This window comes from Callithrix jacchus, chromosome 15 (genome assembly GCF_049354715.1).
Source record: "Callithrix jacchus isolate 240 chromosome 15, calJac240_pri, whole genome shotgun sequence".
NCBI classification, from domain to species: Eukaryota; Metazoa; Chordata; class Mammalia; order Primates; family Cebidae; genus Callithrix; species Callithrix jacchus.
The window spans coordinates 99,858,964-99,885,943 of NC_133516.1; the positions used below are offsets into that span (position 1 = coordinate 99,858,964).

A 26,980-nucleotide genomic window follows, 5' to 3' on the forward strand; every position below is an offset into this window, starting at 1 on the left:
TATTCAGTCAACATTCAAAAGGAAGTTGTTCAGTTTCCATGAAGCTGTGCAGTTCTGAGTTAGTTTCTGAATTCTGAGTTCTAACTTGATTGCACTGTGGTCTGAGAGACTGTTTGTTATGATTTCCATTCTTTTGCATTTGCTGAGGAGTGATTTACTTCCAATTATGTGGTCAGTTGTAGAGCAGGTGTGATGTGGTGCTGAGAAGAATGTATATTCTGTGGATTTGGGGGTGGGGAGTTCTGTAAATGTCTGTTAGGTTTGCTTGTTCCAGGTCTGAGTTCAAGTCCTCGATATCCTTGTTAACTTTCTGTGTGGTTGATCTGTCTAATATTGACAATGAAGTGTTAAAGTCTCCCACTGTTATTGTATGGGAGTCTAAGTCTCTTTGTAAGTCATTAACAACTTTCCTTATATATCTGGGTGCTCCTGTATTGGGTGCATATATATTTAGGATCATTAACTCTTGTTGTTGCATTGATTATTTTACCATTACACAATGTCCTTCTATGTGTCTTTTGATCTTTCTTTCTTTAATGTCTTTTTTATCAGAGATGAGAATTGCAACACCTGCTCTTTTTTGCTCTCCATTTCCTTTGTAAATCTTTCTCTATCCCTTTATTTTGAGCCTTTTTGTATCCTTGCATGTGAGATGGGTTTCCTGGATACAGCACACCAATGGGTTTTGGCTTTTTATTCAATTTTTCAGTCTGTGTCAAAAGACACAGACTGACATTTAGGGTTAATATTCTTATTTTAGGGGCATTTAGCCCATTTAGGGTTAATATTGTTTAACACATTTACATTTAGGTTAAATGGGTTAAATATTCTTTAACCCATTTATATTTAGCCCATTTACATTTAGGGTTAATATTGTTATGTGCGAATTTGATCCTGCCATTTTGATGCTAGCTGGCTGTTTTGCTCATTAGTTGATGCAGTTTCTTCATTGTGTTGATGCTTTTTACCATTTGGTATGGCTGGCACTGGTTGTTCCTTTCTGTGTTTAGTGATTCTTTCAGGAGCTCTTGTAAAGCAGGCCTGGCGGTGATGAAATCTCTGAGTACTTGCTTGTTCACAAAGGGTTTATTTTCCCTTCACGTATGAAGCTTAGTTTGGCTGGATAGGAAACTCTGGGTTGAAAGTTCTTTTCTTTAAGGATGTTGATTATTGGCCCCCACTCTCTTCTGGCCTGTAGGGTTTCTGCTGAGAGATCTGCTGTGAGTCTGATGAGCTTCCCTTTGTGGGTAACCCGACCTTTCTCTCTGGCTGCCCTTAGCATTTTCTCCTTCATTTCAACACTGGTGAATCTCATGATTATGTGCCTTGGGGTTGCTCTTCTTGAGGAATATCTTTGAGGGGTTCTCTGTATTTCCTGGACTTGAATATTGGCCTGCCTTGCTAGGTTGGGGAAGTTTTCCTGGATGATATCCTGAAGAGTATTTTCCAGCTTGGATTCATTCTCTCCATCAAATTCAGGTACACCTATCAAACATAGATTAGGTCTTTTCACATAGTTCCATATTTCTTGCAGACTTTGTTCATTCCTTTTTACCCTTTTTTCTCTAATCTTGCCTTCTCGTTTTATTTCATTGAGTTGATCTTCGACCTCTGATATCCTTTCTTCTGCTTGGTCAATTTGCCTGTTGAAAGTTGTGTATGATTCACGAAGTTCTCCTGTTGTGTTTTCTAGCTCCATCAATTCACTTATATTCCTCTTGAAGTTGTTTATTCTCATTAGCATTTCATCAAATATTGTTTCAGGATTCTTAGTTTCTTTGCAATGGGTTAGAACATGTTCTTTTAGCTCACACAAGTTTCTCATTACCCACCTTCTGAAGCCTGATTCTGTCAATTCATCACACTCATTCTCCATCCAGCCTTGATTCCCTTGCTGGTGAGGAGTTGTGATCCCTTGTAGGATGAGAGTTGTTCTGGTTTTGGGTGTTTTTATCCTTTTTTCACTGGTTTCTTCCCATCTTTGTGGATTTATCCACCTGTTGTCTTTGTAGTTATTGACTTTCAGATTGGGTCTCTGAGTGGACGTTCAGTTTGTTGGTGATAAACTTATTTCTTTCTTTTTCTTAGTTTTCCTGCTACCAGTCAGGCCCCTCTGCTGTAGGACTGCTGAGGTTCACTCCAGGCCCTGCTTGCCTGGGGATCACCTGCAGCAGCTGCAGAACAGTAAGGGTTGCTACCAGTTTCTTCTTCTGCTATCTTTGAAGGATACCCACCTGATGTCAATATGAGCTTTCCTTTATGAGGTGACTCTTTGGACATAAGGGGGTCAAGGAGCTGCTTGAGGAGACAGTCTGTTCTTTATAGAAGTTCAAGTGCTGAGCTGTGAGCTTCATTGTTCATTCAGAGCTGCTGGGTAGGTACGTTTAACTCTGCTGCTGCAGAACTCATAAACCCTCCCCATTTTTTCCCAGGTGCCCTTCCCTGGGGATTTAGGGCTTTATTTATGAGTTGCTGTTGTGCTGCTGTATTTTTTCAGGGCTGCCCAGTCCAGCGAGGCAGCAGCCTAGTCACTGTCTGCCTGCAGAGGCTTTACTGAGCTGTTGTTGACTCCACCCAGCTGCTGTGTGAAATTCCCTGCAGTCCTGTTTATATGGGTATAGTTAGAACTGCCTCAGCAATGGCGGCCCATCTCTGTAATTGTGGACTCTCTCTGTAATGGTGGGCTTTCTCAGCAATGGCAGACTACCTCCATAGTGGTGGAGTGCCTTGGTAATGGCAGATACTTCTCCTCCACAGAGCTGGACCATCCTGGGTTCAGCTGTGCTTGCCGTGAAACTCTCAATCCAGAATGTTTCAGATTGCTGGTTTTTTTTTTTTTTGTTTGTTTGTTTTGTGAGGGTAAGACCAGCCTAGCCTGATCACCTGGCTCCCTGCCTCAGAGCTTTTTTTTTCTTTTTTAGTTGAACGTTCAACTGTCTCCCAGGTGTTCCAGTAGACTGTTAAAAAGGTGGTGGGATCTGTGTGATCTCTGTGATTTCCACTGCACCAGCTGAAAGAGCCACACTGAGATTCATGGCACTTTTTTTGCCCAGGAATCTCCTGGCCTGGCTTTCTGTTTCAGTCCCCTTTCTAATTAGATGAATGGGTAACTCTGTCTTCCTGGAGCTCCAATAGCCTGCTTAAATGATGCCTGGACCTGTGTATTTTGTATGGCAAACTGCTGCACTGGGGTGCTGGACAAAACAGCTGCGTTTGCCAAAACAGCCATGCTGGCAACCCATGGGGTCCTCTGCCTGGGAATCTCCTGGTCTGTGGGCAATAAAAATCCATCTGGAAATGTGGCGTTCACTCACACTCTGCACTTTTGCTGGGAGCTGCCATCCTGAGCTGCTCCTAATCAGCCATCTTGACTCTGTCCATGTTTCTCATTCTAATCAGATGTGGAACAGTTTTAATGCAGCTTATAGGTTCATGTTAGTGATGAACTTGGGTGGAGATGGTGACACAGCTTGTTCTCTCCTCCTAGGCTCTTAGTGCATCCAAGATCCTGAGCTGCCAGGGGCCTGACCACTCCTGCCCTGAGCCCTGCCTTAGCTGAGCTGGTCACTACTTCGTGTCCCCAGCTGCTGGCCTGCCTATCCTCTGCAGTGTACAGGTATGCATGTGTGCACATATGTACATGTACCTCACACATACCATGCCCACCACACACACACCACACACATACACACCATACACAACACACATACACCCACCTCACACTACATTATACACTGTGCCCACCTCACATACCACACACAATATATATACAGACACCTCACACACCATATAACACATAAACTATGCCCACCTCACACACTCCACGCACTTAACCCATATACACCACACATGTCATTCCCACCTCACACACAAACCCCATACTCATATCATACCCACCACACATACCCCATACATGCCACACACAACACACATACCCACCTTATATACCACATATATACCATGCTCACCTCACACACACCACACACTTAACCCATAGACACCACACACAGAACACACATCATACCCACCTCATACACCACACATGTATCATATCCATTTCATACACATACCCCATACATGCCACACACAACAAACATACCCACCTCACACACCACATATATACCATTCCTACCTCACACATACCACACACTTAACCCATAGACACTGTACACAGCATGCATAACATGCACCTCACACACAACATACACATATCATACCCACCTCACACACTGCACATACTTAACTCATATGCACCACACACATATTATACCCCCTTCACACAACATCTCTACCATGCCCACCACACACTTAACCATATCACAATATACACCACACACATCATATCCACACCACACATATTACACCCACCTCACACTCACATCCCATACACAGCACATGCATATCATACCTACCTTCTACACACCATACACATAACCACCTCACACCACATACTGCATATACACCATGCCCACCTCACACACCCCACACATTTAATGCATATGTACCACACACACATTCCCACCTCACACACATATCCCATACATGCCACACACAACACACATACCCACCTCACACACACCACACACCCATATACACCATACATGCCACACCCATGTCATACTCACCTCATACACAGTACACACATGTCATACCCACCTCTTGCACACCAGACTTAACCCATATGCACTACATACACACCACACACCTACCATATCTCATGCACCCCACACACCCCATACATACCACACAGACACCACACACATATATCCATCTCAGAAACCACACACCATATATATGCCCTGTCCACCCCACACACATCACACACATATCATACCCATCTCACACAGGCCACACATGTGTCATACCTACCTCACACACATACCCCATACACACTACATGCATATTACAACCACCATGCACACACCCCATATATACCATGCCCACCTTATACACACCATGCACTTAACTCATACACCAGTCACCACACACATTATGCCCACTTCACACACACCACACACTTCATACCACATAGACACCATGCCCACCTCACACACCACACAGGTTGAATCCATATACACCACCCTCACCACACACATACCCCATACACACCACATGCATATAACCCTCACACACACCACGTATATACCATGCCCACCTCACACACACCACACACATTGAACCCATATACACCACTCTCACCACACACATACCCCATACACACCACATGCATATAACCCTCACACACACCACGTATATACCATGCCCACCTCACACACACCACACACTTAACCTATATACACCATGCCCACCTCACACACCACACAGGTTGAATCCATATACACCACTCTCACCACACACATACCCCATACACACCACATGCATATAACCCTCACACACACCACATATATACCATGCCCACCTCACACACCACACAGGTTGAATCCATATACACCACCCTCACCACACACATACCCCATACACACCACATGCATATAACCCTTACACACACCACGTATATACCATGCCCACCTCACACACACCACACACTTAACCTATATACACCATGCCCACCTCACACACCACACAGGTTGAATCCATATACACCACTCTCACCACACACATACCCCATACACACCACATGCATATAACCCTCACACACACCACATATATACCATGCCCACCTCACACACCACACAGGTTGAATCCATATACACCACCCTCACCACACACATACCCCATACACACCACATGCATATAACCCTTACACACACCACGTATATACCATGCCCACCTCACACACCACACACATTGAACCCATATACACCACTCTCACCACACACATACCCCATACACACCACATGCATATAACCCTCACACACACCACATATATACCATGCCCACCTCACACACACCACACACATTGAACCCATATACACCACTCTCACCACACACATATCCCATACACACCACATGCATATAACCCTCACACACACCACATATATACCATGCCCACCTCACACACACCACACACTTAACCTATATACACCAGACACCACACATATCTCCTATACACCACACACATATCATGTCTACTTCACAAACATAATACACACACTCACTATACATCATGTACTCTTCACACATACCACACAGCACACACATACACCACACACACCTTATGTACACACAACACACATACCACACTCACCACATAATACCATGCATACACTGTATACATTTCACACACACCACACACATTTCATACACAGCACACAAACATTTCATAAGTACCACATACACAGCACACCACACTCCACATACATATTACATCAGCTGTACCACACGCCACATTCCACACTCCATACACAACACATCTACCCACCTCACACACCACACACTACGTATATATCATGCCCACCTCATGTACCCCACACACTTAACCCATATACAGCACACACACACCACACAAACCATGCCCACCTCACACACACCGCACCCATACCCCATACACACCATACACAGCACACATATACCCACCTAACGCACCATACACTACATTATACACCATGCCCAACTCACACACCCCACACATTCAACCCATATGCAGCACACGCACCACACACATACCATGCCCACCTCACACACACCAGGAGAAGGAAAGCTCTGTGTAGGCCCTGAGGCCCCAGAAGGAGTGTTACGATCGGTGCTCTTTCAGCTTCGCCACCCATGGACAGTTTAAGTGTTAACAGCTCAGTGGAAGGTCAGTGTGCAGCCATTGAAACCAGCCTGGAAGAGAAATGGCTGTTGGAACATGAGACAGGATGGATATGAAAGATATTCCTGTCGACTGTGTTAAGTTTCAGATGCTGGCTAGCCTTTGAAGTAGAAATGTGAAGAACACTGAAGATGTGAATCTGGGGTTCAGGGTATAGGGCAGGACTCAAGATTCTCCTTGGAGATTGTGCATTTTATCTTGAAAGAATTCCATTGTTTTTCAGAGTAGTAATTTCATTTGATAGAATAAAGAGCCAGGGTATTTTGAGTAGAATGATGAGAAAAATTTTAATCAAACTTCTTAAAAAATAATTGTGAATAAAAATAAGAGTAAAATATAGGTGATTTTCAGTCAGCCTCAGTGACCTGTCTGTATCTGACCTGAGTCCCAGCTGATACAGCCAGTAGACTGTAGAAAATTCAGAATTTATTTGCATGTTTTAAAGCTATTGAGAAGAAGAATTAGACATTTTAATTTCTCCCCCCACCCCTATAAGGAACCTTGTGGATATACTTGTGAGCCTTACCTGTTTTTTTCTTAGCAGGAAACCAGTCAGAAGTGGGAGGCCTCTGAACAAACCATACTGTAGCCTCCAGCTTCTGCTTTCTCCAGGCAGAATGCTGGCCCTCGGTGCCTCTTTCTGCTTCTCCTTGTTCAGACCACTGAGGACTGCCCCTGTCCTGTCTGACTCCTCCTGTTGTGGTGAGCAATATAGGGAGGCTGAGGGATTGATATTATTTGGCTCCATATTTAAAAAAATAATTGGTAATTACATAAAGTTACATCTAGTTGGAGCAGTACCACTTACAACTTTTAAGTTGTTATACAGAAATTGATCCTAAATAATAAATTTAGAAAACAGACTTTAAAGTTAATAATACTGAGAGAATTCATGGTTCTTTCCTTTTGCCTTCCTGTCTTTTAGTTCTTTATTTTCAGAGCTTTTGCACTGGCTCATCTTCCCTTTCCTGGGGAGTTGATTTTAAAAATTAGATTTGCATGAGCTTATCCCTTTAGAGGATGATGGAAACCGCTTGTACTTGAACTTAAGGAAAACATTTTCTAAGTTCCTTGTGTGCCCTTTTCAGATCACATCCCAGAGAGAAGAGACTTCTGCAATATTGTGTTAACCATTTCCTTTTTCAAGTGTTATCCACAAATGTATAAATGTATGTGGTAATAAGCATGAAATTTGCCATCTTAACCATCTTTAAGTGGGTAGTTCAGTAGTGATGAGTGTATTCACACGATCTCCACATTTTCATCTTACAGAAATGAAACTGTATATTAATTAATCAACTCTCTATTTCCTCCAGGCCCAGCCGCTGGCCTTTTGTTTCTATGAATTTGACTATTCTAGATACTTCATATAAGTGGAAACTTACAGCATCTGTCTTTTTGTGAGTGGCATATCTGAATTAGCATGTCTTCAGGGTTCATCCGTGTTGTCACATATATGTTATAAGACTCATAAAAGCCAGTATTTCTTTTCTTTTGAAAAGCTGAATAATGTTTTATTTATAAAGTTCTTAATCTTCATGTGGCTGAGTTTATAACATTCATATTTGCAGTGTTTTTATACCTAGTTTAGGAAATTCTTCTGTATCCTGAGATGATAAAAATAGCCTCCTATATTTTAAGAAATACTTTTTCTCTGTTTAAAACAAGATTACATTTTCAGGAAGGTTACCAGTACAATTCAGATAACATTTGCTATTCCCTGAACCATTTGCTAATAAGTTGCTGACTTGATGACCCATTGCTTCCAAATATTTTAGTGGCATTTCCTAAGGACATTCTTCTGTGTAATATCAAAATGACCATCAAAATTAGAAAATTAATACATTTCTATCATCACATCTTCAACTTTATTCAAGCTTTACTGGTTATCTGATCAAATTCTGTTTAAAAACAGGATCTAGTTGGAATTACAGGTTGCATTTGGTTCTAATGTCTCTTTAGTCTCCTTACTTCTAGACACTCCCTTTATTGAATTGAGATGTATTCGTTCCTCTTCTATTTTCTGGGAGGGATTATATAAAACCAGTGTTAATTCTTTTTTAAAAATTTGATAGAATTCTTCAGTAAAACCATCTGGGCTGAGGTTTTTTTGTTTGTTTGTTTTTGTTTTTTTTTTTTGGTTTTTGTTTTTTGCTTTTTGGGACGGAGTTTTGCTGTCATTGCCCAGGCTGGAGTGCAATGGCACGACCTTGGCTCATTGCAGCCTCCACCTCCTGGGTTCAGGGATTCTCCTGCCTCAGCCTACTGAGTAGCTGGGATTACAGGTACCCATCACCGGGCCCAGCTAATATTTTGTATTTTGAGTAGAGATGGGTTTCATCATGTTTGCCAGAGTGGTCTTGAACCCCTGACCTCAGATGATCCACCTGCCTCAGCCTCCCAAAGTGCTGGAATTACAGGTGTGAGTCACTGCACCTCACTGGGCTAGAGATGTTTGAGATTTTAAATTACAAAGCCAGTTTTCTTAGCAGTTATAGGGCTATTTAAATTCATATTGGATGAGTTGTTGTAGTTTGTGTTTTTTCTGGAATTGGTGCATTTCATTTAAGACATTCCATTTTGGCTAATCTATGTGCAGTTTTATTCTTCCTTACCTTATACAGACATATTTTCTATGAAAAAATCTATTACAAATATTTATAAAAATATATTTTACATCTGTTTCATATAATTTCATATCTGTATCATATACTTTGGATCAAGCTCTAGATGTAGCCAAGATATTCAGATAGGCAGGCGATATTCAGCACTGATGGAAGACTCAGTGACCTGTAAAGTTTGTGTGTCTACCCACTTCAGAGTTTGCTCTGCATGAGTCTCTGACCATGCAAATAGCTATGCTGTGACCATATTGTGCTGACACCTCATTCTGTTTCAGTTTTTTTCATGACTTATTCAAAATAATGTGATACTGTGCAAATCAGCTTTGCTATGGTCCCTGACCTCAGGTTGCTTAGAGTCTCTGTAGGGGTTGCAGAGAAGTAATTAGGAAATCAGTAATCAGTGTGGTCAGTGTTGTGATGAGGAGGCAACAGGTCATCATGAGAACACAAAGAAGAGGTATCTTTTATTCTCTGCATCTCTGGTACCTAGTGCAGTACCTTGCACATAGTAGGTTCTCACTAAGTATTTGTTGAATGAATGAATGAACTCAGAACTGGGTGATCACAGGGTCACTTTTGGAGAGGACTTGTGTCTGAGCCAAGTTAGTGATATCTATGGGCAGGAGATGAATGGAGGGAATTCTCTCATGTGGATGCAATAATATGCAGTGTTGTAGAAGGACAGAACGCTTAGCAATCTAAATAGCTGTCTAAAGCTGTCTATTTGCAAGTGGGGAGTGGTTTCCAAAAGTGATTGCAAACTGAAGGCTAAGAAGAAATAACTCTGACCAAAGTATGTATTGGACAAGGTTGGCTAAGAACCAGAATTGATTTTTATGAATTAGCATTTTTGGTTCTGGCTGTTGTCTTTGCCATTACTAGGTTTAGTTTCTAACATGTCTTAAAAATAATGCTCTCCAAATGAATAAGAAGTATTTTTTTGTGAAGCATGGTACAGTTTTCTCTGGCTCTTACCTACTAGTCTTATTCATGCTATCTCTGCTTTAAAAAATACTTTTCTATGCTCTCAATATACATGTGATAAATCTGAGTTTACCACTAATAATAATGGGTCATACTGTTGTGTTCTCATATGCCAGGTACTGTATTGAGACCCTGCCATGGGTTATTTTATTTAATGTGGACAGTGGCCTGTCTGTAAGAAAAGCAAACCTAGGGCTCCCATTTTACAGAAGTGGCAACTAAGGTTTGGGGAAGTTAAATTGTGTGTTCCCAAGGTCACTTAGGTAAGCCTGGGACTCACATTTGAATCTAAGTCTGTCTGACTTCATTTAACCACTGAGCTATGTGTGCTCTTTCTAATGTTTCATGTGTCTTTTTATTAAACAAAAAATGCCCAGGATTTAGTTTTACTTGTGTATATATCCTTGGAAAGTATCAGTTAAGTAGGGAAAGAGTTTGTAGTGAAGTAACATATAAAGACTCTCCTAAAAGCAAATTACAGAAACCCACTTTAAACTAGCCAGCATGGCTGGACACAGATGCTCCAACAATAATTACTGTGCTCTTCCTCTCTGTGTCTCCTCCTTTCTCACCTTCCTCTTCTCCCTCCATTTTTATCCCACTGCCCCACTCTCTCTCTCATTCTGCTTTTCTTAGAGTGTTAGCCTATTCTCTCTTGTCACAGAAGGAGCCCCAGTTGAAATCAGCTCCACCCATGATCCTAGGAAGAGAAAGCACCTTTTGGGAGCTCTGGCAGAAATGCCCTGGGGAACACTCTTGGTCATGGGGACTGGGGGCTGTGAGAGGACTTTGTGAACTATATGGAATGTAGCTGTTGGGGTGACAACATGTCCATTCTTCATCTTGATAAGACATGTCATTTGATGGTTGAAAGCTGTAATTATTTAAAGATAATGCACAATATATTTTAATAGCATTATCAAGATATAGTTCACATACCATAGGACTCACCCATTTAAAGTGTACAGTTCAACGGTTTTAATATAGTCACAGTTGTACAGCTTTCACCACTGTCTAATCTGAAACATTTTCATCACAAAAAGAAATCTTGTACCCATTCAGTCACTCCCTATTTTTCCCAAATCTCTCAGCCTTAAGCAACCACTCATCTACTTTCTGTCTCTGTAGATTTGCCTATTCTAGACATTTTATGTAAGTGCAATCAGACGACTTGTGGTCTTTGTGTCTGACTTTTTTCATTAGCATGTTTTCAAGGTTTGTCTATCTTTGCATATCATCATGCATTTTTTATTAATTGCTAAATATTATTCCATTATATGGATATATGCCACATTTTATGTCTGCTGGACATTTGGGTTGTTTTCACATTTTTGCAATTAAGAAAAATGCTGCTGTGAACGCTTGCGTAGAAGCTTTTGTGTCGATCTGTTTTTAGTTCTTCTGTGTGCATACCTAGGAGTGGAATTGCTGGCTTATATGATAACTATACCTGACATTTTGAGGAACTGGTTTCCAAAGTGACTGCATGATTTTACATTCTCACCAGCAATGTGTGAGGTTTCCAGTTTCTTTACATTCTTGTCAACACTTACTATCTTTTTGATTATAGGCATCTTGGGGGGTGTGACGTGGTATAATGTATATTTTATAAAAGGCTGTTTTGTTTCTTATATAATGGCCTGTTTACTTGTCTTCTTACCTTGTATTGGAGCTTTCCCAGTGGGTTCTGAATCTGCTCCACCTCAGTCCAGCCAGCCAAGTAGGCAGACCATGTTGGTCAAAGATCAGAAGTATATGTTTACTTTTCTTTTTCTTGATAAATTTTATTATTTCAAAATCTAGACAGGGATTATTCTTATTTTCATATAAAGAAACAGGTTATAAATGCCAGAGGTTACTTGGTTGAAGTTGGAACCGTGATTTGTATTTAGGATTTATTAGGTGGTAGAGAGCTACTTGCTTCAGATCTGCAGTGTCAGCCTATTTTGACATGATAGGTGGCATTCAGATGACACACATTCCTACTTGTGTTCACTGTGTTATACGTAGTTCCCAGCAAACGAGTTGTATCTCTGCTGCTTTTTTCTTAGAAATGTGAGGGCAAGGGTAATGTTTTAGGAATAACCTTGATTATTTATGAATGATTGTTCATGAACTTGACTAATTTAATTTTCATTAGTACAAATTACTTGCAGCACACCAAAAACTGAGCTGCTTTTCTAGGATCCACAATTGTTGCTTCTGACGACTTTCTTAGGGCAACGTTCGTTATCAGCCCTGGAGCGCTATTTAACGTTCACCTTGGCATCAGTATAAACCTTGATATTCTCATGCACAGACAGACGGTCTTCCATCGGTGGCTTTCTCCCTAGCCCTAGAGCAGTCTGTGTATCCAGACTCCATATTGAGTCTTGCCTCCTCAGCACAATGTAAGAGAATCTGTGTTGCTCACACCTTATGCGAAAATCTATGTTGATCTCTTGCCACCCATTTGCCACATATCACTGTATAACTTGAAAGTCAAGAACCTGTGATTTAGAATTGCTGTTCAGATCATGCTTAATATTTTCATGGCATCAAGCAACAGCAAGAAGAAATTATACATATCAGCAGTACGCTCTAAATGTGGAAGTAATATGGTGATCTCCGTAAGCTAAAACAGGAGCTTGCACGTATTTAACAACACGTATTATTTTAAGCTGATAATATGCCAGGAATAGGTGCTGGGGGATGCAATGAACCAACTGGATAAATATCTCTGTCCTTATGAAATGTACATCCCAATGATTAATGATTTACTATGAGATCATTTATAATGTGTAACAACCAGGTAAAAAAAATCTATTGTGATTTTTTTTGGTAGCAGTGTCTGAAAGCTTTGAAATTCTAAAAAAGAAAATAAAGGAATTAAAAATGTTTAAATTTGTGCATTTAGAAAGTATATTATGTAAGTGACTATTTGCCAAGTATCCCAAAGGCAAGATATTAGAGATCCCAATTTAATCATTAAAAGTAAAACTTTTTATATTGACCTGATCATTATTGAAAAGTGCACTATTTTAGTGAGAGGCGGTCAAATCTCAAAATCAACAGCATTCCTGTATGTTGATAAGTTGATATTATATCAAATAGAAATCGCATGATAATGAGGCAGGCCAGCAGTCGAATTTTTCAGTTATTTAGAAGCATAATTTGAAGACTTGTAAAATTAACAGGACAGTTGAAATTGAAATTTAAACATCAGACAGGTAAAATGCTGAGATAAAAAGGTTTGAGGAAGGAGATTTGGAATCGTTTAAAATGTATAGAAGAGTTGAAATTGACCTTTATTTTTAAACATCAGACTGGTAATGTGCTGTTGTTGTAAAAAGGTTCACTCAGGTTTCAGTGTTGAAGCCCAATCATCACACTTAGAAATTACCAAAGAATCAAAATAGATTTAAAAAAAAAATGCACATGGGTACTTTTTACCCAGTAGTACCAGGCACTGGGAAATGAATGCTTTCAAGTGAAATAAGAAAGGATCACAGTTCTTATTGGTGCTAATGCTTCTGATAGGCAAAGCAGGAGTAAATGAATGAATAAATTTTATTAGCATATATAATAAGTAAAGAACTTTACAAGACAATTTTAGATAGTGATAAGTACCGTAATGTCAGTAAAATGGGGTCTGTGATAAGTGAATTAAATATTCACTTGAACACCTAATACATTTCTAAACTTATTGTGGCCAAAGGGCTCCTGATTCCCCTCACCACCAGCTTCTCACCAGGGGTTCTTCTGTAGATAGTGAGGTGTGGGAAGCTTTTGAAGATGTTATTTGAGTTGAGATATGAATGGTGAAGTATCTGTGTGCATTCCAGGCCTGGAGGTGGGAAAGCATTGGCTTTGGGGTGGAAATGAGTTTGCTGTGTTTGAGATAGTCAGTATGAAATGTTGGAATGTATCCAGAGAAGAAATAGTGGTAGATGAGGCTAGAGAGGTGGAAAGGGCCTTGATATTTTAGGGCAGAATAAGAAGTTAGGATGTCACTTTAATGATGGCAGCAAGTCTGTAGAGTGTTCTAGTTCTGGGGATTGATGGCCTCATGACTGTGGCTACTGTGTAGTGATGACTGGTAGAGGCAGAAGAGGAAATGAGGACCTTTCAGAGCTGTTGTCTGGGTAAGAAGCCATAGTAGCTGTGTAGATGGAGCCTGGGCCAGCCTTGGCAATCTACTTTGCAGACAGGGCTAAGAACTTAAGTGTGGATTCTATGTGGAAGGCAGGAGATGAGTAGTCAAGAGTTGATTTCTAGGTTTTAGTTGAGAACTGAATGTGTGATGGTTCAATTACCAAGATGGGGAAAATTCGAAAAGAAGTTGGTGGTGAGGGGAATCAGAAGATAGCTTTTGGCCACAATTGGTTTTAGATACTTATGAGATAGTGAAGTGAGGTGGTTTAGTGGGAAGTAGCATAAATGTCTGTAGTTCAGTGGGGAGGTCAAGATGAAAATGACAAAGGTAGGTGTCAGCAACATAGAGCTGACTTCAAGGCCATGAGACTGGATGAACTCCCTACAAGGGGAGGGGCTAAGTTTACTTCCTTAAATTGAAAAAGTTAAACAGGATGGTGTTTAAGGTCCTGTCTTTCCCAAAACGTTATATGTTCATTGAATTTCAGAGTCTCTCTAAGAAACTTGAAGTGATGGAAATTTTTTGTAAAATGCTTTAGCTCCTTTTAAATTATGCAAAGGATGAATGGGAAGCAATACAGACATTTAAGTATTTGACATCTGTATTTATTCTGAAATTGCTTGTCCACAAAGCATAATATGTAACTGCAATCAGATATCCTTCTGAAAGTGAAAATGATCTCCTTCATTTTGTAAGGTATCAGTTAAACCCGATTGGTGGTCAATGTGAACTTATTTTTATCAAAAAATTTTAACAGCTTTATTGAGGAGTCAAGTGACCCCCACGCTGCACATATTAGAAGTGTAAAGTTAGATGTTTTCACATAGGTATTCAGCCATAGAGCTGGCACCACTAGAGATAATAGATGTACTTGTCATCCCAACAGTTTCCTTGTACCCTTCAGTACTGTCTCCCTCCGGCCTCTGATTCACAGGCAACCACTGATAAGCTTTTTGTAACTGTAGATTAGTTTCCATTTTCTAACATATATTATGTAAATAGAATCATATAGTAGGAACTTTTTTCTGACTTTTTTCATTCAACGTGATTATTTTGAGATTCATCCATGGTGTTTTCTGTGTCAATTGTTCATTTCCTTTTATTTGCTAAGTAATATTCTATTGTATGGATATACCACATTCATTTTTCAGTCATAATGAAGTTACACTACCTTATTTTTCCCTTCAGGTCTTCTGATTTGCTGGTATTACTTGTAACCCCCAAAATTTGAGACAGATCTCAGTTAATTTAGAAAGTTTATTTTGCCAAGTTTGAGGATGCATGCTTCTTAGCCTCAGGAAGTCCTGACGACATGTGCCCAGGGTGGTCGGGACACAGCTTAGTTTACACATTTTAGGGAGATGTGAGACATTAGTCAATATATGTAAGAGGTATAATGCTTGTGTCAGGAAAGGCAGGACAACTTGAAGCAAAGCAGGAAGAAGACTTGAAGCTGGAAGGAGCTTCTGGGTCACAGATAGGTGAGAGAGAGGAGTGCTTGCATTCTTTGAGTTTTTGATTAGCCTTTCCAAAGAAGGCAATGAGCTCTGCATCTATCTCAGTGAGAGGCAGATTGTCTTTAAGTAGTGGCCAGATCAGCTTTTCCCTCTAGCTTAGTGATTTAGGGGCCCCAAGATTTATTTTCCTTTGATACACCTAAGACACTAAAAATGTGAGTACATATGCGCAAAAAGACACTCCAAACTCTCTTCATAGAAGGGCTTCCTTGTTCTTGTATTCATCCCCTTCATCCTGGTCAGGGATGAGCTTCCTGGCTTTCATTTACCAGAGCAAGCTTGACAGTGCTGTGGATACGAAGCAGGCCCACCCTTTCTATGTGTCCGTGTTCTGTGTGATTTTTTTGTGGCTGTCTGTATGTTGTTGAGCTTTATTTTTAATCTGGATTGTGTTTGTCAAGAGGTTGCCTGAAATATAACTGAAGCTTCATAGTTTTTAGCCTTTAGTTGTGTTTCATAGTTTAGCAGTTATGGATTCAGTTAATCTAGTACCTGTGATTTCACAAGGGAGTATAATAAATCTTTTCTCAGTTCATAGGAATTTTGTATAGTTGGTTAAGACAGAGATCAAAATGAGACAAACACTCATTCACGTGGTAAGTAGATGCTTCCCTTTAATCTCTGTGGTGTCTTGATTAAATCACTTGCTTTCTGCTTCTGTTTCTGTGCATTTGGAAAAGTTCTCTGCTTTTTGGTTCCTGTGGATGATCTGAGAACACACTTGGGGATTTGTGAGTTGATCACACTCTGGCTGTTTTCAACATCATGAGTTGACCATGGAGTTTAAGGATGTCTGGGCTCTCTGTGCTGTTATCTGGGGTTGCCTGAGGAGGAATGGAGGCTGTTGTGTCTGATGGCTATAGGCCTGTCCTGGCAGAACAGGGCTTCTCACTGGCTAGGCTGAGTGTGTTTGGTTTATGTGGGATTAGAATGTGCCACTGGCTGTACAATTCAGGGACAAGTAATAGTCCTGAGAGTGTAATGTCATGTAAATCTCTCTACTTGGTGTTCTCATGATGCTTGCTCTCTGTGTTGTGTAAGACTTAGTGATCTGTCATTTGTATTCTTCATTTAATTGTCCTTTTACTGGCCTGTAAGATTTGTGAGTACAGGGGCAACCATGTTTGTGTTCATCCATTGTACTTACACAGGAAGTGCTTAGTGAATATTGAATAAGATGTCTTTATGCTTCTTGTATTTATTTTACATTTGTAGTTAGAGTTTCTAATTGTAGCAATTAATAGAGGAAAGGTGGAAGGTAAATAGGAACTGTTTCTTAGTCTGCTCTCCTTGACTCCTCCCCCATTTTTTCTTCCAGTGAATGAAAAGCACATGTGGAGCCAGGTCTTCCACTCAGGGATTGGTAGAAATGCATAGATGCATAAAGTTGTTCTCAAGCCTTAAGAAGCTCACAATCTAAAACGAAAGTAAATTTTATAGGACAGTGACAATTGAATATAAGCACTTAGAGAAATTATTTGAAAAAATTTTGGGAACCCAGAAAGTACAAATGAAGGTTCTTGTTTGTAGCTTGAGGACCTGGGTGGAAGGGACAGCATTAAGTGAAACAGGAGATCTAGGAGGAAAGGCAGATTTGGTAGGATGATGAGATAGGGTAGCGTGCAAGTGCAGTAAAGAATTCCGTTTTGGATGTTTTTAGTTAGAATTTTCTGCAGGATGTTATGTTTTCTAGGCAATTTGTAGATTTTTACACTGTTTTATAAAAAGCTCTTTCCCCAATTGGAAGTTTTGAATTCTTCTTCAGTATTTATAGGAGGTCATATTCTTCAATTAGATGTTCCGCCTTACTTTACCAAAAATGACTCTACCAGTAGTGAAGCCAACAAGGAAAAAGATCTGCTGCTCTGGGTATCTAAAAGATCATTTTATCTTGGTACTTACGGGACTGCCGGATTCTTTGTGATGGCTGTGGAGCATTCACTCCATCGACTAAATGGATAACATGCTTAGCAGTCCCCGCCACTTTTGCTATTATATCAGTGCTGAAGTACATAATACGTACATGTAAATACATCATCTCCCACATTTCCAAATTGTTCTCCATTAACATTTTATCAGTGTATACTTCCACCAACAAGGTTTTAGTGTGTCTGCTTCCTTATACGCTCAACAGTACAGAGTGCTACTAGAGTTTATCTGATTGGTGAAAATGTTATTTTCTTCTGATTTTTAACTTAGATTTCTCTTACAGAGTTTGGGCATCTTCATGTGAATGAGTCATTTGTAATTCTTTTTCTGAGAGCTGACTGTTCCTATACGCTACCTATTCTTGTACTATAGTACAAAATTACTGTTTTATTTTACTGGTTACTGTTTCATTGTTGATATGTAGGAGCTTTAGATATATTAAGCAGATTAGCTCTTGGTGATACGACTTACACTGTTGCTTTTAAGTTTGTTGTTTGTCCTTTGACTTTCCTTATCGTGTTTTGCCATGAGAGAATTTTTCATATTGATGTAATGGAATTACATCTCATTTTAAAAATTGCTTTCAAATTTGGGTTACACTCAAAACATTTCAGATACTACGTTTATAATATTCTGAATACCCATTATGTGTTTGGATCTATCTTGGGAATTCCAGTTACATTTTATTGATCTGTTTATCTGCTCATCATTCTAGCTTTTAAAAAAAAAATTGTTCTAGTCTCTGAAAGGGCAATCAATCCACCTTCACTATAAATTTCTTGGCTATCTCACATGTTTATAGTTCTCTATTAATTTTAAAAATAATTTTGTTTTGAAAAAGCCTATTGACATTTTTATTGCATGGATTTAATGATTAAGATAAGGAGAAATGAACATCTTTGTGATTCTAAGTCTTCCTTTCCAAGAATGGTGTGCTTTTCCATTTATTCAAGTGAAGCTCTTTGAGAGGGGGTATCTGCTTTGGACAGTTATGTAAATCTCTGTTTTTATTAGAGCCATTAAATATTTTTTTGAGTCCATTTATTATAGTACCTAGTGTTACTATAACTAATACATAAGATTTAACAAAAAACTAAAAAGCCAGTATTTGTGTGACCACCCTGGGCAAAAGTAGAATGTTACCAGCCCACAAAAGTTCTCTTTCTGTCACTGCTCTAACCCGTTCTCTCCTTTCATAGGCAATATTCTAGTGACTTCCATGGTAATCACTTTCATGTTCTTTATAATTGTATCAATGTTGTAGGTTTTCCTAGACAAGTGGTTTATTACTTGCTTTATGGACCTTCTGTGAAATAGATTTATATGCTATAATGTATTCTTCTGAATTGATTCAGGAGATGTATGGCTTCTTCTGCACATTATGTGTTGAATTCAGTTCATATTTTTGTAAGAAGTTGTAGTTCTTTCACTTTCATTTTTCTGTGTAGTTTCTTACTGTGTGGATATACCACTATATAGCCATTTTGCTGTTAATTTTTTTCTCATGTGGCTATGATGACCAACATTGTGTTGAATATTCTTGTATATGTATCTCGTACCCCATGTTAGACATGTGGTATTGGAGTGGTTGGTCATGGATAGGACTATTTTCAATCCTGTAAGAAAATACTGGCCGGGCGCGGTGGCTCACACCTGTAATCCCAACACTTTGGGAGGCCGAGGCGGGTGGATCACGAGGTCAAGAGATTGAGACCATCCTGGTCAACATGGTGAAACCCCATCTCTACTAAAATATGAAAAAAAAAAAATAGCTGGGCATGGTGGCACGTGCCTGTAATCCCAGCTACTCAGGATGCTGAGGCAGGAGAATTGCCTGAACCCAGGAGGCGGAGGTTGCAGTGAGCCGAGATGGCGCCATTGCACTCCAGCCTGGGTAACAAGAGCGAAACTCCGTCTCACACACACACACACACACACACAAAAAAGAAAGAAAGAAGATACCGAGGTTTTCTCTAAAGCAGTGTTTGGCTGTGTGTGAGAAATCTCCTTATTCTACATCATAGTCTGTCTTGGTATTGTGAGCCTTAAAAATTTTGGCAATCTGGTAAGTGTATAATAGTGTCTTATTTCTGTTTAATTTGTATTTTAAATATTTTAAAAATGGTTCTTTCTTTTGCCTTTGGGCCCTTTCCTCTCTAGGTGACTTTGAGGTTGGTTTGTGGCCAAGAGCTTTGCTGATGAGGACACTTGTTTTCTAAACATAGCTACACAGAGTTTTGTCTGGGAAATTTACAAAGAATTCCAACTCCCATTTCAAACTTGGAGAATAAAAAGTTTTGTAGTTAGTATCCAAGAATCTATTTCTAACTAGCTGTCTGAATGATTATTACGCAGCTAGACTTAGATAGATTCCAGCTCAGGGTCCTTGAAACTGAAGGTTGTTCTGTGTGTCTATACTATTTTTTCCAAGTCTGTTGTGTATTTAGCAATTAAAACACATCTGTATTTGTAATAGTCACATACAAGTGCTCATGGCCCCATATGGCTATGGCTCTTATATTGAACAGTGCAGATCTGTTTAGAAAACTGCTCAATGATCAGAGTGTATAGTATGGTATGCATTTTAAACTTTTATATGCAATTTGATGTTTGGCATTACGTTCATGCCTCCCCACTCTCTTCCCATCAAAGCAGGGCCTCACAAAGACTGGCCATTCACCATTCATCTTGGGAGGGAGTAGTTAAAAGTGTAAGTACGGAGGGGACTCAAGATGGCGCTGTGAGAACAACCCAGGATTGGAGCCCGCGTTGAATTCGCAAACGGTGAGTCAGTGCTGCATTTCCAGACTGATCTTTGTTGCCCACAGAACGGGGAAACTCCCAAGTATAAAAAGACACGGGACGCCAGGCAGTAGGTCTGCCTGGCGAAGCCGGCAGCGGGGCGGCGGTGGCTGGCCCTACCCAGCAATCCCCACAGGGCGCGCTTGTCCGGGTGCCTTGTTGAACCGGCAACCTGAGACTTGAGAGGGCTGTACTTGAGACTGAACGAGACTTGCACAGTAGGCCAGCCCAGGGGATTGCAGGGACAGATCGCTTGGGATACCCAGTGGGACGAACAAAACCGCGATTTCAAACTATCCCGGGCAGACGGTCCGAGACGCTCTGTGGGGGAGGGGCGTCCACCACTACGGAGGCAACCCGCCCCAACTGAGATACATGCCCACTGCTGAGGCAGCCAGCCGTTGCCGAGGCAACCCGCCCCAACTGAGATACACACCCACTGCTGACGCAGCCAGCCGTTGCCGAGGCAACCCGTCCCTACTGAGATACACACCCACTGCTGACGCAGCCAGCCGTTGCCAAGGCAACACGCTACAACGAAGAGACTCCGCCGCAGGGCGTGGCGGAGACCACAGCAGAGCCTGCAGGAACAGCGCGAATCACACAACAGCAGGGCGGAGCCTCGGAAGCCAAACAGTGGCTAGTCTGCCTTTGAGCTGGGCAGGACACCTGATCGGACATCCAAAAATAAAGCCCAAACCCCTCAACACAGAGCATTTGAGAAAAAAAAAAAGGGTTGTTTAATGAGCTGTGTTGCAGCAGAATCAAACATAGCAGCCTAACAGCCCTGAATGAACAACAGAGTGCACAGCTCAGCAATTAAACCCCTATAAAGTACAAACTGTCTCCTCAAGCAGCTCCCTGACCCCTCTATATCCAAAAGACTGACATTAGGCAGGCATCATCCTGGGACAAAGATAGCAGAAAAAGAAACTGGTAGCATCCCTCGCTGTGCCACGGCTACTAGAGGTGCACCCCAGACAAGCAGGGTCTGGAGCGGACCTCAACAGTCGTACAGTGAAGGGGCTAGACTGGTAGAAGGAAAACCAAGCAACAGAAATACTTCATCATCAACATTCTGGGTGTCCACTCAGAGACCCAAACGAAAAGTCAGCAACTACGCAGATGACCAGCGGACAAATCCACAAAGATGGGAAGAAACCAGCGCAAAAAGGAGGAAAACACCCGAAACCAGAACACCTCGCCTCCTAGAAAGGACCAAAACTCCTCACCAGCAAGGGAACAAAGCTGGACGGAGAATGACTGTGACGAAATGACAGAATTAGACTTCAGAAGATGGATAATGAGAAACTTTTGTGAGCTAAAAGATTATGTATTAAATCAATGCAAAGAAACTAAGAACCTTGAAAAAAGATTTGAAAAAAGATTCGAGGAAATGATAACAAGAATGGATACCTTAGAGAGGAATATGAATGAATTAAAGGAGCTGAAAAACACAATACGAGAACTTCGCGAAGCAAATGCAAGTTTCAATAGCCGAATTGACCAAGCAGAAGAAAGAATATCTGAAGTCGAAGACCAACTCAATGAAATAAAACGAGAAACCAAGATCAGAGAAAAAAGCGCAAAAAGGAATGAACAAAGTCTCCAAGAAATGTGGGACTATGTGAAAAGACCTAACCTACGTTTGATAGGTGTACCAGAAGGGGACGAAGAGAATGAATCCCAGCTGGAAAATACTCTTCAGGACATCATCCAGGAAAATTTCCCCCACCTAGCAAGACAAGCCAACGCTCAATTGCAGGAAATACAGAGAACACCACAAAGATATTCCGCAAGAAGAGCAACCCCAAGGCACATAATCGTCAGATTCAACAGGGTTGAAATAAAGGAGAGAATACTAAGGGCAGCCAGAGAGAAAGGTCGGGTCACCCACAAAGGGAAGCCCATCAGACTCACAGCAGATCTCTCGGCAGAAACACTACAAGCCAGAAGAGAGTGGGGGCCAATATTCAACATTCTTAAAGAAAAGAACTTTCAACCCAGAATTTCATATCCAGCCAAACTGAGCTTCAGAAGTGAAGGAAAAATAAAATCCTTTGCGAACAAGCAAGTACTCAGAGATTTTGTCACCACCAGGCCTGCTTTACAAGAGCTCCTAAAAGAGGCACTACACATAGAAAGGATCAATCAGTACCAGCCATTCCAAAATCACACTGAATGCTAAAGAGCTTCAACATAATGAAGAATCTACAACAACTAACAGGCAAAACAGCCACTTAGCATCAAAATGGCAGTATCAAATTCACACATAACAATATTAACCCTAAATGTAAATGGACTAAATGCACCAATCAAAAGACACAGACTGGCAAATTGGATAAAAATCCAAAACCCATCAGTGTGCTGTATCCAGGAAACCCATCTCACATGCAAGGATACACAAAGGCTCAAAATAAAGGGATGGAGGAAGATTTACCAAGCTAATGGAAAGCAAAAAAAAGCAGGAGTTGCAATTCTCATCTCTGATAAAATAGACTTTAAAGCAACAAAGATCAAAAGAGACAAAGAAGGCCATTACATAATGGTAAAAGGATCGATACAACAAGAAGAGCTAACGATCCTAAACATATATGGACCCAACACAGGAGCACCCAGATACATAAGGCAAGTTCTTAATGACTTACAGAAGGACTTAGACTCCCACACAATAATAGTGGGAGACTTTAACACTCCACTGTCAATACTAGACAGATCAACCAGACAGAAAATCAACAAGGATACCCAGGGCTTGAACTCAGACCTGGAGCAAGCAAACCTGGTGGACATTTACAGAACTCTCCACCCCAAATCCACAGAATACACATTCTTCTCAGCACCACATCACACCTACTCTAAAATTGACCACATAATTGGAAGTAAAGCACTGCTCAACAAATGCAAAACAACTGAAATCATAACAAACAGCCTCTCAGACCATAGTGCAATCAAGTTAGAACTCAGAATTCAGAAACCGACCCAGAACCACACAGCTTCATGGAAACTGAACAACTGGCTCTTGAATGTTGACTGGGTAAACAACGAAATGAAGGCAGAAATAAAGAAGTTCTTCGAAACCAATGAGAATGAAGACACAACGTGCCAGAACCTCTGGGACACATTTAAAGCAGTCTCTAGAGGAAAGTATATAGGAATAAGTGCCCATATGAGGAGAATGGAGAGATCCAAAATTGACACCCTATCGTCAAAATTGAAAGAGCTAGAGGAGCAAGATCAAAAGAACTCAAAACCCAGCAGAAGACAAGAAATTACTAAGATCAGAGCTGAGCTGAAGGAGATTGAGACACGAAAAACCCTTCAAAAAATCAATAAATCCAAGAGCTGGTTTTTTGAAAAGATCAACAAAATAGACAGACCACTAGCCAGATTGATTAAAAATAAAAGAGAGAACAACCAAATAGATGCAATAAAAAATGATAAAGGGGAAATCACCACAGATTCCACAGAAATTCAAACCATCATCAGAGAATATTACAAACAACTCTATGCACATAAACTAGTAAACCTGGAAGAAATGGATAAATTCCTGGACTCCTGTGTCCTCCCAAGCCTAAACCAGGAGGAAGCTGAAACTATGAATAGACCAATAACAAGGTCTGAAGTTGAGGCAGCAATTAAGAGCCTACCTCACAAAAAAAGCCCAGGTCCAGATGGGTTCACAGCCGAATTCTACCAGACACACAAGGAGGAGCTGGTACCATTCCTTCTAAAACTATTTCAAACAATCCAAAAAGAGGGAATCCTTCCCATATCATTTTATGAGACCAACATCATCCTGATACCAAAACCCGGCAGAGACCCAACGAGAAAAGAAAACTTCAGGCCAATATCCATGATGAACATAGATGCAAAAATCTTCAATAAAATATTGGCAAGCCGATTGCAACAGCAAATCAAAAAACTTATTCATCATGATCAAGTAGGATTCATCCCAGGGATGCAAGGCTGGTTCAACATACGCAAGTCTATCAACGTAATTCACCACATAAACAGAACCAAAAACAAAAACCACATGATTATCTCAATTGACGCAGAGAAGGCATTTGACAAAATTCAACAGCCCTTTATGCTAAAAACCCTCAATAAACTCGGTATCGATGGAACGTATCTCAAAGTAATAAAAGCTATTTATGACAAACCAACAGCCAATATCATACTGAATGGGCAAAAACTGGAAGCAATCCCTTTGAAATCTGGTACTAGACAAGGATGCCCTCTCTCACCACTCCTATTCAATATAGTACTGGAAGTTCTAGCCAGAGCAATCAGGCAAGAAAAAGAAATAAAGGGTATTCAAATAGGAAAGGTGGAAGTCAAATTGTCTCTATTTGCAGACGACATGATAGTATACCTAGAAGACCCCATCGCCTCAGCCCAAAAACTCCTGAAACTGATAAACAACTTCAGCAAAGTCTCAGGATATAAAATCAATGTGCAAAAATCACAAGCATTCGTCTACACCAATAACAGACTTAAAGAAAGCCAAATCAAGAGCGAACTGCCATTCGCAATTGCTACAAAAAGAATAAAATACCTTGGAATACAACTCACAAGGAACGTAAGGGACCTCTTCAAGGAGAACTACAAACCACTGCTCAACGAAATCAGAGAGGACACAAACAGATGGAGAAACATTCCATGTTCATGGTTAGGAAGAATTAATATCGTGAAAATGGCTATACTGCCCAAAGTAATTTACAGAATCAACGCTATCCCCATCAAGCTACCATTGACTTTCTTCACAGAACTGGAAAAAACCACCATGAACTTCATATGGAACCAAAAGAGAGCCCGCATAGCCAAGTCAATTCTAAGCAAAAAGAACACAGCGGGGGGCATCACACTACCGGATTTCAAACTATACTACAAGGCTACAGTAATCAAAACAGCATGGTACTGGTACCAAAACAGAGATATAGACCAATGGAACAAAACAGAGGCACCGGAGGCAACACAACATACATACAACTATACAATCTTTGATAAACCTGACAAAAACAAGCAATGGGGCAAGGATTCCATGTTTAACAAATGGTGTTGGGAAAACTGGCTAGCCATGTGCAGAAAGCAGAAACTGGACCCCTTCCTGACACCTTACACTAAAATTAACTCCAGATGGATTAAAGACTTAAACATAAGACCTGGCACCATAAAAACCCTAGAAGGAAATCTAGGCAAAACTATCCAGGACATAGGAGTAGGCAAGGACTTCATGAACAAAACACCAAGAGCATTGGCAACAAAAGCCAAAATAGACAAATGGGACCTAATGAAACTCCACAGCTTCTGCACGGCAAAAGAAACAGTCACTAGAGTGGATCGGCAACCAACAGAATGGGAAAAAATTTTCTCAGTCTACCCATCTGACAAAGGGCTGATATCCAGAATTTACAAACAACTCAAGCAGATTTACAGGAAAAAAACAAACAAGCCCATTCAAAAGTGGGCAAAGGATATGAACAGATACTTTACGAAAAAAGACATATATGAGGCCAACAATCATATGAAAAAATGCTCATCGTCACTGGTCATCAGAGAGATGCAAATCAAAACCACATTGAGATACCATCTCACGCCAGTTAGAATGGCGATCATTAAAAAATCTGGAGACAACAGATGCTGGAGAGGATGTGGAGAAAAAGGAACACTTTTACACTGTTGGTGGGAGTGTAAATTAGTTCAACCATTGTGGAAGACAGTGTGGCGATTCCTCAAGGCCTTAGAAATAGAAATTCCATTTGACCCAGCAATCCCATTACTGGGTATATATCCAAAAGACTATAAATCGTTCTACTATAAGGACACATGTACACGAATGTTCATTGCAGCACTGTTTACAATAGCAAAGACCTGGAATCAACCCAAATGCCCATTGATAATAGACTGGATTGGAAAAATGTGGCACATATACACCATGGAATATTATGCAGCAATCAGAAATGATGAGTTCGTGTCGTTTGTAGGGACATGGATGAATCTGGAAAACATCATCCTCAGCAAACTGACACAAGAACAGAAAATGAAACACCGCATATTCTCACTCATAGGTGGGTGATGAAAAATGAGAACACATGGACACAGAAAGGGGAGTACTAAACACTGGGGTCTATTGGGGGGAAAAGGGGAGGGCCAGTGGGAGGGGGAGGTGGGGAGGGATAGCCTGGGGAGAAATGCCAAATGTGGGTGAAGGGGA

General features: G+C 40.6%; 1 long non-coding RNA gene and 1 pseudogene across 1 annotated transcript; one reads left to right on the plus strand and one right to left on the minus strand.

Moving 5' to 3' along the window:
* The first annotated feature begins 729 nt into the window (after positions 1 to 729).
* Positions 730 to 26,214, plus strand: LOC144579449 (uncharacterized). Its single transcript, XR_013526992.1, has 3 exons — positions 730 to 3,616; positions 7,320 to 7,477; positions 20,620 to 26,214. It is a non-coding gene; the product is annotated as an uncharacterized LOC144579449 (long non-coding RNA).
* On the minus strand, positions 13,682 to 13,773 carry LOC118148230 (small nucleolar RNA U13; annotated as a pseudogene).
* Positions 26,215 to 26,980: the final 766 nt, after the last annotated feature.